At 42.5% G+C, this 11,993-nt stretch overlaps 1 pseudogene; it reads right to left on the bottom strand.

Moving 5' to 3' along the window:
- Window positions 1–506: 506 nt before the first annotated feature.
- LOC147010852 (signal recognition particle RNA) lies at window positions 507–636 on the bottom strand (annotated as a pseudogene).
- Between the last annotated feature and the right edge of the window lie 11,357 nt (window positions 637–11,993).

Here is an 11,993-nt window from a genome sequence, read left to right as displayed (position 1 = left end):
TCACAAGATTACAAATAAATAAATAAATAAATAAATAAATACACGCCGACCAAAACATAACCTTTCGCTGAATGCGAAGGTAATAAACTAAACTAGATCGACGCGCATGTAGAAATGCCAAAAAAAGAAAATCGGAATTTTTTTGAAAAAAAAGTTGCAAAATGTTTTTTTTTCTCTAACAATTTTTTTTTTTTTGGGGGGGGGGGGGGTTGGAACTCACTTAAAACATGTAGAAATGCAAAAAAAAAAAATTAAAATATTTTTCAAATAAAATCGAAATTTTTTTGAAAAAAAGTTGAAAATCTTTGTTTTTTTTTCTCGAACAAATTTTTTTTTTTTTTTGGTTGGAAATCACTTAAAACATGTGTTGTTGTTCATCTTTCGGCTGCTCCCGTTAGGGGTCGCCACAGCGGATCATCCGTTATGATCCGCATACTGATTTGGCACAGGTTTTACGCCGGATGCCTTTCCTGACGCAACCCTGGTCGCCTCTTACGACACAGGGATAAGGATTGGGTTTCGCCATGATTCCGGGCTGCTCTACACCCTGCCCAGTGCAGAGCCCCCGTCCTCAAGCGATCCTCCAACCCAAGCCTCCGAGTAGCCGGATTACAGGCGCACGCCACTACGCCCGGTAAATCACTTAAAACATGTAGAAATGCAAAAACAAAAATTCAAATATTTTTTCAAAATGGCCACCATAGCAGATATATTGGACTTTGCACCAAGTCGAAAATCTAATGGCATGATCCTTGGACCATACCTAATCCCCACACCAAGTTTCATCGAAATCTGTCCAGGAGTTTTTCCGTAATACTGTTCACAAACAAACAAACAAACAAACAGTTATAGACTGGTACTTACGAAATCGTCAACTTGACCTCTGACCTTGTCGAATAAAAGCTGTCTCAAGAGAAGGTAGCGACGCAAACCAGAAGTTCCTACGATGATTCTGTACCAAACCATCAAAAATCGAATGTTTTGGATGTTTGACCTCACTGTGACCTTGACCTTTGACCGATTTTGACCAAAATCTAATCAGCGCTAGCCACCACCTTCCTGAATCACGAAGTGTAATTTGACATTGGTGGCTTCTTCGGTTCTCGAGTTATCATTTTTTGGATGTTTGACCTCACTGTGACCTTGACCTTTGACCGATTTTGACCAAAATCTAATCAGCACTCGCCATCACCCTCCTGAATCACGTGGTGTAATTTGACATTGGTAGCTTCTTCTATTCTCGAGTTATCGTGCCTACAAACAAACACACAAACACACACACACAAACAAACATACAAACAGAGGACAGAAGTCATCAATATACTTACGAAATCTAAAGATTTCGTAAGTAACAAACAGACAGGGGTGAAAACAGTAACCTCCGTCCATCTTCGATGGCGGAGGTTAACAAGCAGTGATGTGTGGTGGGGTGTTTTGAATTGCACAGTAGCAGTTGTTTTGAATTACGTGGAGGTTACCTGGTGGTGTGTTTTTATCTCCCGCCGCGTGGTGGAAGGGGGATATTGTTGTCACCCGGGTCGTCCGTCCGTCCGTCCGGCTGTCCAGCCGGCCGTCCGTCCGTCCGGCTGGCTGGGCGTCAACATTTATAGCTGTGAGTGCGATAACTCATAAACTGTTCACTATATCGATTTGAAATTTGAGTCTCACATGTACCACCTGAAAAGTCAGAACCCTATTGATTTTGGGCGTGGCCGAATCCAAGATGGCTGGCTGGGGCGATCATCTTGAAAAAATATTTTTTGTAATAAATGGAAAACCGCTTATCTGATTTCAATTATTTTTGGTTACTACATTCCTCACCCCTGGGGAACTTTTTCCAACATGGTTTCGGCCCGCTCGGACATCCAATATGGCCGCCAGGCAGCCATGTTGAAAAAAATGACGTTGTCGCGATATAGGATCTAATTTTTTTTTCTTTTCTGATGAAACTTGCTGGAAATGTAGGTAACAGAACGAAGTTGGTTGCTATTGAATTTCGGCCATGTCAAACATCAAATATGGCCACCAGGCAGCCATCTTGAAAAATGACATTATCGCGAAATAGACCCTAAATTTTTATTTAAACTTTTTGCTGTATAGCTCGAAAGACATGATGACCAAATGGTGTCTTGTTTCCAATTCACCTCCCTCATTATCTGGAATATGTATGACCTTTTTCAATGGCGGGGGATTCCCCATCTCTGATGGGTATGTATAATTATATGTAAACGAAAAGCAAGGCGAGGCAGTTAGGCGGTGAAACCTTGAGTCACTCTGGGAAACCGTGGAGACTATATGCCCTTTATCACGTCCTGTTAGAATGTTCATTTCCCAAGACCCCTAAAGTTACAAAAGTCCCCGAGGACCAAAAAGACTCTGGAGACCCAAAAGTCACCGAATACCCCAAAAGACCCTGAAGACCCCGAAGTCCCAAAATCCCAAATGACCCTGAAGACCCTTTTGACCATTTAGACCCCTTCCACCCTTCAGACAGATTTGACATCTTAGAGACTTAGACCCCTGATCATTTAGTCTACTTGGACCTTATTATATCACAAATAAATATAATATCACCAATATTACAAATTAATTTGTGGAGAAGAAATGTTTGTATTATGATTGGTGTAAATCATGCCACACAGCACATCTATAACGTCAATCTCTGCAACGATGTGTGGAGAGGCAAGCGTAGCAAGCCGATCCACTCTATTAGATATATCACTATTTTTAACATTTTCACTGTTCTCACACCAGCGGCAGGTCCACGCAGCCACCCTCAGAACATTCCAAATTAGTCCTTTCCTACGAATATTTTACTTTCATTTGCACAGTGCTTCATACTGTCCGTTACCATTGTCGTGAAATCGGTGAAAGCAAACTAAGATTCAAACCCATTCCTGTTGAATTGCACTTTAGTCCATTTCTTTGAAAAAATACAATGATATCATGTATCTATGATGGGGAGGGGGGATCAGATGACAGATCGAATAAATCCTCTGCAGTTATCTTCCAATACTGTTGTTTATCTAACAATGTGCTGTTTCTCGGAATGTGTCTGAGTTGCTTTGTCGCAAATAACCCCGTAACCATGTTGATGTCAATGTCATTATCCCTGTGAATATTCATCAGCGCCAAGCCTGATAGTCTCTCTGTGACATGGTTGTATGAAGGGAGGAGTCGAGTATTTTCAGAAAGCTCTTGTTTATCATTCGGAACATCATGATGAAGGTTTGGAAAAGGTGTGTTTGGGGGGGATGAGAGTTTCTCGGAATGTCCGAACCCCACCTGGATTTGTTCCAGAAGGCTCGTGATACAGCATGTACATAAATCACGTCGGCCAAAAACATTTCGAGTTATCAGTGTACTTTTACAATGACTTTAGTACACAATGCACAAGTCAAGATTTGAAGCTACATTCCCAGCGTGACAATAGTCTCAGGTCAAACAGACAATCCAATCAGACTTGGAGGAATAAAAAAAAATGACGTCATGAAAAACGCAATGTATTGTTAAATTAATAATCGAATAGTCTTTATTAAAAAAAAAAAAAATTCGACCTTTCACTGACAAAAAACACCTTGGAATAAAGTAATAGTTTTTATACGTCAAAAACACGTGTTCCAAATAACACTAAGCCTCCGTGACCTTTTAGCAGGTTGCTTCAATTAGCATACCTGATGGCTCCTTACAAGGTCTCCAAGCGTACAATGACACTTTTCCGTTTTGCTTGTAATTGGTTGCTCTTTAAAGGGCAACCTGTTGAGTTCTTGTCAGATCTTCGCAAGATTGCGAGGGGATGGCTGCAGGCCAATATGGCAATGAAGGGTGATTCGGAGAGGAATTGGACAACAAGACTGCAGTGTCATGAATGATGTTCTCGATAAAAGTAAAAGTGGGGGAATTATAAATATGTCATCATCTGTGATCATTTTGCCGGTGGGAGAATAACATGTCTTTCACCGCAAGGTTTTTCTTTCTTTCTTGAGCTTGGAATCAGAGAAACTTCGGTGGAAGATGATTGATTTTTTAATGCTTTTAGTACACTGTGACCTTTGAAGTACAAATGGTCTCCCTTCACGACCAGAGGTATAAATGGCTCAGCCCAGCATGCAGCAACAAAAGCTATTGCCAAGGCCTCCGGAAGTGCAGCAACAAAACCCTTTTCCAAGGCCTTAGATGTTTCGAAACAAAGGCTGACAAGGTGGGAGCCCAGCCAACAGCTTGTAGACCGGTATTTTCAATGGCCATTCATCCATGTCACATTACAATATGTACATATATATATATATATATATATATATATATATATATATATATATTATACATATATCTCAGACACGAGAAGAGTTGCTTTGGCCGACTGCGCCTGCATTTCATTTACTATTCATTGTATGTTTTCCTGCTTTCTGATTTTTCTCTCTTTTTTTTTTTTAAACAAAGGTTTTTGGAGTAGGGAACAATCAACTATCAATACGGAACAAAAGAGAAACGGTGTGACAACAACAAATAGATCCACCACAGAACAAGGAGAGGAAAAGAAGAAGGATGGAAAGAGGATCACAGCGGGTGCAGAGATCAATACTGGATATGGGAGAGATCATGAGGTGACGGTGAATATCAGGCTTGCAATTCTGCAGGAAAGAGCTTGAGACAATGGTTTCAGGGAGACAGTTCCATAGGTGAGAAAACATGGGGGGGGGATGAACAAATTTAGGTGAGCATTGAGTTACTTAAGGAGGGAAACATGGAAAGCATTATTGGAACTAGAAGGGCAGTTGGTGGAGTGCATACCTCCACCACGCAATGTCTGATTCACGAGAACATATCAGGCCAAATTCGTCCGAATCCATCCACCGCATTTTGAGATATCGTGCTTTATATCGTTTTTGGCATGATCTCTCAATAGTGAAGAATCGCTTAAAAATTCGAGTAGCAGGATCCGGATCCTGGTCTTTGCCAAAATCTAATGAGTTCATCTTTGTCACACACCCAACCTGTCCACAAAATTTCATCCGAATCCGTCCGCAACTTTTTTGAGATATCCTACAAACAGACAAACAAGCAGTCATAGACTGGTACTTACGAAATTGTCAACTTGACCTCTGACCTTGTCTAATAAAAGCTGTCTCGAGAGAAGGTAGCGACGCAAACCAGAAGTTTCTACGATGATTCTGTACCAAGCCATCAAAAATCGAATGTTTGACCTCACTGTGACCTTGACCTTTGACGGATTTTGACCAAAATCTAATCAGCGCTAGCCATCACCCTCCTGAATCACGTGGTATAATTTGACATTGGTAGCTTCTTCTGTTCTCGAGTTATAACTTTTTTTGTGATGTTTGGCCTCACTGTGACCTTGACCTTTGACGGATTTTGACCAAAATCTAATCAGCGCTAGCCATCACCCTCCTGAATCACGTGGTGTAATTTAACATTGGTAGCTTCTTCCGTTCTCGAGTTATCGTGCCTACAAACAAACACACAAACAGAGGACGGAAGTCATCACTATACTTACGAAATCTAACAAGAAAAAGACGTCGTGCAGAGCTCGACACTTGCAAAATCCACCCCTCTCCAAAGGTTGCTATGGATACATCAAATTGTCAATTTAGTCAAGATTAAAATTGACAATCTTAATCAAAGGTCAGGCCAATGAGTGAAAATTGATTTTTAACATTGAAATTGATTTTAAAAGTTTGACCTTAAGTTGACCTTTGACCTTTTGACCTCAAAATAGTTGGTTTCCAAATTCAATGGTGCACTATGCAATTGCTGTTTAACTTTCAGGTTAATCAGATAAAAATTGATGATTTTTCAGATGAAATTTTATGATTTTAGAAGTTTGACCTTGAGTTGACCTTTTGATCTCAATTTGTTCCCTTCCCAATTCAGTGATGCACTATACAAATCCTGTTCAACGTCCAAGTTCATAGGATGTAAATTGATGATTTTTCAGTTGAAAATGGATTTTAGTTTGACCTTGAGTTGACCTTTGACCTTTTGATCTCAAAAATAGTTAGTTTCCCAATTCAGTAATGCACTATGCAATTTCTGTTTAATTTTAAAAGTCAATTCTATGAAAATTGACAATCTTTCAGATTAAAAATGGATGATTTTAGTAGTTTGACTTTGAGTTGACCTCAAAAACATTGTTGGTTTCCCAATCCAGTGATGCAATATGCAAATCCTGTTAAACTTTCAAGTCAATCCAATGAAAAATGACGATTTTAGAAATTCGACCTCAAGATGACCTTTGTTCTTTGACCTCAAAATGAATAGGCTTCTCAATTGAGACTTCCTCTACAGCTTGGTAAAGTTTCATGAAGATCGGTTTGAAATTGTGACCTGCAGACGATTGACAGACAAACAGACAAACAGACAGAATTAAAAATCACATCACATCACACCATTTGAAAACCTTTATCCCTGAGCAGGGGTCAGCTTTTTTGCAGGCTCCAATCATGGTACCCTTTCTTGTGGCAATGTTTGTACTGCCGGATGCCCTTCCTGAAGTCGCCAACCCTTTCGTCACCTTCGACCCTGCAGGGATAATTACCAGTGTACAGGTGCTCATTTTGCCAACCCTTGGAAGGATGACAGGCTGAGTCAACCCCCCTGATCTTAACTCAGCAGCCAGCGGGGCTCAAACTCAGGGCCCGAGGATGCCAAACCACCACCTTAGCCACTAAGCCACACCAGGCTCATACAGAATTACAAAATCAACTGACCAATATACTTGAAAAATCTTCGATTTTGCAAGTAACAGACACAGAAAGGGGTAAAAACATAACCTCCTTCATCTTCGGTGGTGGAGGAAATAATGTGCTTGACCTCCAGAAGAAGGGTTGGTTGGGTGGTGAGATGGCAGGAGGAGCCAGTTTCCTGATTCAAGAGCTCAATGTCACAGAGAGCCTTAAATTCCAGCGTTTCGGAGAGGAGAGGAAGGGGCGGGGCAGTTGGGGAAAAAATGGGAAATAGCAGCCACCATTCAACATTGGGGAGCCATATTCCATGACACTCGAGATGAAGACTCATTTTATCATGATCTACCTCATTGACTTAATCAATCGATTTACATTAAATGCCATCATTATGTAAGACATTATATATCAACAGTGGTGTTTATCATACTTTCTTCAGATACATTTACCATTCACTCAACATTGGAATTAAAAGTCTTATCCTATTATTGATATCAATGGGGTTATATGAGTGCAAATAAATATTCTTGCAAAGGAACCTGTGATTTGTTTTAGCTCAAACATTATAATATATAGGAAAAGCTTACTTTAGGCCTCTTTTGAAGGAAAGCCAAATAAAACCTGTTTTGAAGTCGATTCTAAATATTCCTCATTTTACCTCTCTTGCATAACGATGACTTTAATGATCCCACCTTGGCACCTGAAATCTGAAGATAATTACAATGATCTTGCCAATTCACTTTCCCTGGGCAGGCAGGATAGATCTGAATGGCCTCCTCCCCCATCCCCACTTTGAGCTCCATAAACTGGATTCCTTTGGTGGCTGACTACAAACTGTAATCTGCAGGCAGGGCATTACATCAATGAGTAGGATATTAAGCTGGCTTTACCATCTGCAAACATTTCCTGATGGACAATAAAGTTCCCAGGTTACATTTGGAAAAGAATAGGCCATTGTAGGCCAATGCCTTACAGAAAAATCCAAATTAGTCCACCGTTGTCTGGGAGGTAGAGGGGTGGGAGTGGGGTGGGGATGGAGATGCATGATATTAGAGGTATCACCACATCTGACTAATGATGCAACCAGATGAAATTCATAAATGATCAATTATGCATCCCATAAAAAACAAGTAAAATAGACTTAAAAATGTCATTGCCCTCCCTGTAGTAATTTTGCTGTACAGAGTTAAAGGGCTGACTCATATTTCTGTACAACAAAAATGGCCACCAGTCTACCTGTTGGCCATCTTTGATCAGATCGAAAAATAAAGTGAGATGCACGTGTCTACCATCATGCACTGTGTTTGTGCAAAGTTTGAACAAAACTGGACCATGCATGTCTGAAGAATGGTTGGGGACACATTTAAGTAACAAAATGGCCACCAGTCGGCCATCTTGGATCTGATCTCGAAAAGACATGCCATGCATATGTCAGCGATCATTCCTTATCTGTGTGCCAAATTTGAACAACATCAGTAAATGCATGTCCGAGAAATGGTTGAGGACGTCTTTGATGCCGGGTGTTTTTTACAACTTAAATGGCCGCCAGTCAGCCATCGCGAAACAAAATGATGTGCATATGTATACCATCATTTGTCGTCCTTGTGCCATGTACAAATAAAATCGGTCCATACATGTCTGAGATATGGTTGCAGACACACGCACGCATGCACGTGAAAATCGAGACCAAATCCATAAGCCCCAGCCCGTTTCAGACTAAGTCCAACGGGGGCTAATAATCAAATTCACTTTCCATGAATGATGCACTTTCACGTATTAATGGTGTGTTGCCATTTCTCCTGGCTTGGATAACGCATTGAGAGCATTGGCCGAGTCTATAAAAGTGCTTCTGCAAGATATGGCAATCTCATTTTTAAAAAAAAACTTTTATTTTTTTCCTGTTAACCTTTGCTGCAGTTACATTCACGGCGTCAGCACACCGCAGTCTTTCTGCCCAGAGGAAAGCACATCAATCCATGGAGGAACATTGTGAGTTTAGTGTGGAGTGTTAACATTTGTTTTTGTTGTTTATCATATTTTTGACATTGGCCAAGTTTTATTTGATCTTGACGTTCACTATACCATGGGGAATGTTATAACTTGTCTCGCATCATCAAATATCCCATTGCCTGTAGGCTCTTGGCAATAAATGTTCAGAAATATTTTATCTTTATCGTTTGCAGCTGTTATTTAAAGCCAATGAAACTATTTAACTAAAATACTCCAATAATTCTGGCTACAAAAGGATCACCAGGTGTGAGAGAAAAGAAAATTAGTACAGCGCAAGCAAATTATTGCGTAGAGCGTACAAAGCAAATAAATGTAGCGGGACGATGCAACGGAGAATATATTTGCTTTGGATGGGATGGTTGATCTTAAAGGATGGGAATAATTTCGCATTCTGATTGGAAAAAGAATGCAATTCCAAAGAAGAGAAAACGTGCAGGCAAACGACTAAAAATGGACAAACAGCTTAGATTTTACAATACAATTCAAGGAAGACAAAAGGGTTTTGAGGTAATTGCTTGTAGCAGCTTTTGCTTGATATAAATAATGACAATAAAAATAATTTGATTTGATTTGATGTGCCACACTCTTTACAGAGCATTACTGCTGCTGAATCAGTTTCTTAGCAAGGGATATATTAGGTGGTTTTCCATTGCTTTCCCAGCGTTGTTTGTTCATGCTCTATCCTTTTAAATGATGAGCATCAAGCGAGGATGCACTCGGCCAGGGTTTGAACCACTGACCTCCCAGACTCAGAGCAGATGCACAGGGGGACTCTATACTGGAAGAACCACTCCTTCACTCGGACCTAGGCAGTCATCAGTGCGAGCTGATCCCTTCTTGGAACTGCCCATGTATACTTGGTAAACATGTCCGTCATTACCAGGACATTTTCCATGCCATCCGCAGGCTGCAGCACAGTAAAATCGACAGTCAAGACCTCCAATGGTGGCTGGGATGTGGATCATTGGCCATCACACATGTTTCACATTCTTCCCACCATTTCTGAATCTCCCCATACATTTCCGGCCAATAGAAACTTGTTCGTACAAGCCTTGTGATCCGTTCTATTCCCCCTTGACTGAGTTGGTCACGTAGAGCTCCTAACTCCCTACATTTCAACACCTGTGGTCGTAGAAGCTGCTCAAGGTGTCCTTCTTTTGGTTCCTTCACAGTGTGGTATAAGAGTCCTTCCTTTGACTGTATTCGCTTCCACTACTTACACAAAATTAGAATATTTTTAGACATTTCCTCACGTTCTTCACGACCAGATTTTCTCTCGGCAGTCCAGAAGAGCACAAAGTCCTTTATCACTAGATCCATTGTCAGTCAGCTATTCAATTCTTCTCGGGAGAAGGATGGGAATATTGGCACTGCTGATGCTTCTCCACACACTGAAACTTGCTCCTCTCTCACCAGGACTGCATCACAGTTGACCACTGCCCAATTACAGTCTCTCAACCCACTGGGTAGCACAGTAAATTGTGCTAATACTGGGAATATGGCAAAACCGTCTTATTCATTTGACACTGTCATCTGATCTGGAGCCCTCCCTTTCCATGAGAAGGCATCAGCATTGGTATGTCAAAATCAGACAGAGAAAGCTGTAAAGCCCAACATTGTTGAACGGCTGCCAGTTTTGCAACCTGCAGGTGACCCAAAGGGTTGTCAGTCAAAATGGTGAATTTAGTGCCAACAAGGTAAACGTGATCATTTTCTATCACAGCCCATTTAATTTGGGATGTGCGGTTGATGACTTGGGGTATGGGAGGGTGGAGAGTTGAGGACTTGTCACATTACACCAATATTCCAAGGTTAGCAGCTCATCTACACACACATATATATATATATATATATATATATATGTTTGGGTAAGAAGACCACGAGGGAGGGAAGCTATCTCGGGTTCCCACCAGACTACCCGGAATCGCAGGCCATCGCACACAGATAACTTCATGACGTGTCAGGTCACTAACTGACCGTGACTGCCAATAACTCAACCACGTGACCTCGGGTCATTCGTCTAATAATGGTTACCTAAAAATAATCACGTGACCTAATTACATGGGGACATGCCCTCGGTATGCCTTGTCAGAACCGGATCACCTTACCAGATCAGATGCAGTGAGCGACACTGTCAAGGACGTACCGGCTAAAAGGAACATATTGTTGCGGTTGTGGAAATTCGCAAACCACCATTCAGGTCCTGTAGGTGAGATATCTCTGTAAGTACATGTGCAGTTAGCCCCAAACCCGTTGTTTAGAGGGAATAAATGTGATTCATTCGGGCTGCGACCCTTTGAGATAGCCGTTTTTCTGTTCTATCTTTATTTTGAACCAACCACGTCTCAACCGCCATCACACAACAACCACCAACCACAACGCCGCTTCACAACAACAACAACAACGCTAACTGCCACGATCTTTACCTTCACAACTCGCTCCCGCAAACATCGCATCACCGCCATTCCAAACGGCACCATGGCCATAAACCACCACCACAAACCCTCCACCACCTTCACCTCTCTACTTCTACCGCCATTCCCGCACCACCTGTGAGCACCGAGCGTCAGGCTGTCCTGGGCTCGTACGGGACGCGCGCCGAGCCGCGAGTGCAAAATGCGGCCTTTCCGAGGAGAATTCGGATCAGGAATGCTACACACCCACTTCTGATTCATCCAATCAGCAAGCGCGGTGCGGTTTGGCCCCGCCTCCAGGCGCGTCTGTGTGGAATCGAGATATGCAAATTCTAGGATCAGGGGATATTCACGCCCCTTTTCCTCTGTCCAAAGAGCGAGCATGGCTCCACCCCCGAGCTCGTCCTGATCCGGAAATTTGCATATGGGTTCTCCTGCCGGCCTATAAAGCGCCGAGCCCAAGGCGAATCTCGAGAGAGTCGGCCTTGGAAGAGCGGAGAGTGGCAGAAAAGGCAGGGTCGGCCTTGGAAGAGCGGAGAGTGGCAGAAGAGCGGAGAGAGTTTTGGGCAGAGGCAGTTTGGAGCGCGGAGTGGAGTCGGGAGGCGAGGGCGTCCTGGTGGTTTTCGGCAGTCGGCTGAGGAGAATTGGGGGAAGAGACCGAGGAGTTCGGGTTCGAGGCAAGGAAGACGGCGGTCGGCGACGAGGTCGCGGTGGAATCGCTCGTCACGGGATCCAAGCAAGCCAGCTATACTCTTTCCCCAGAGCATCAACAATCCCCCCCCCCTTTTTCCCCCACGCTGAGATAGTGCGAAAAGGGGGCCCCGTTCCCACCCCACTCCAAGCAGTGCCAACGAAACCCGCGAAGGAG

This window comes from Eptatretus burgeri, chromosome 16 (assembly GCF_056783735.1).
Source record: "Eptatretus burgeri isolate ZD-2024b chromosome 16, Ebu_testis_v1, whole genome shotgun sequence".
Taxonomy (NCBI): Eukaryota; Metazoa; Chordata; class Myxini; order Myxiniformes; family Myxinidae; genus Eptatretus; species Eptatretus burgeri.
This window is presented reverse-complemented; position numbering and strand designations above follow the sequence as displayed.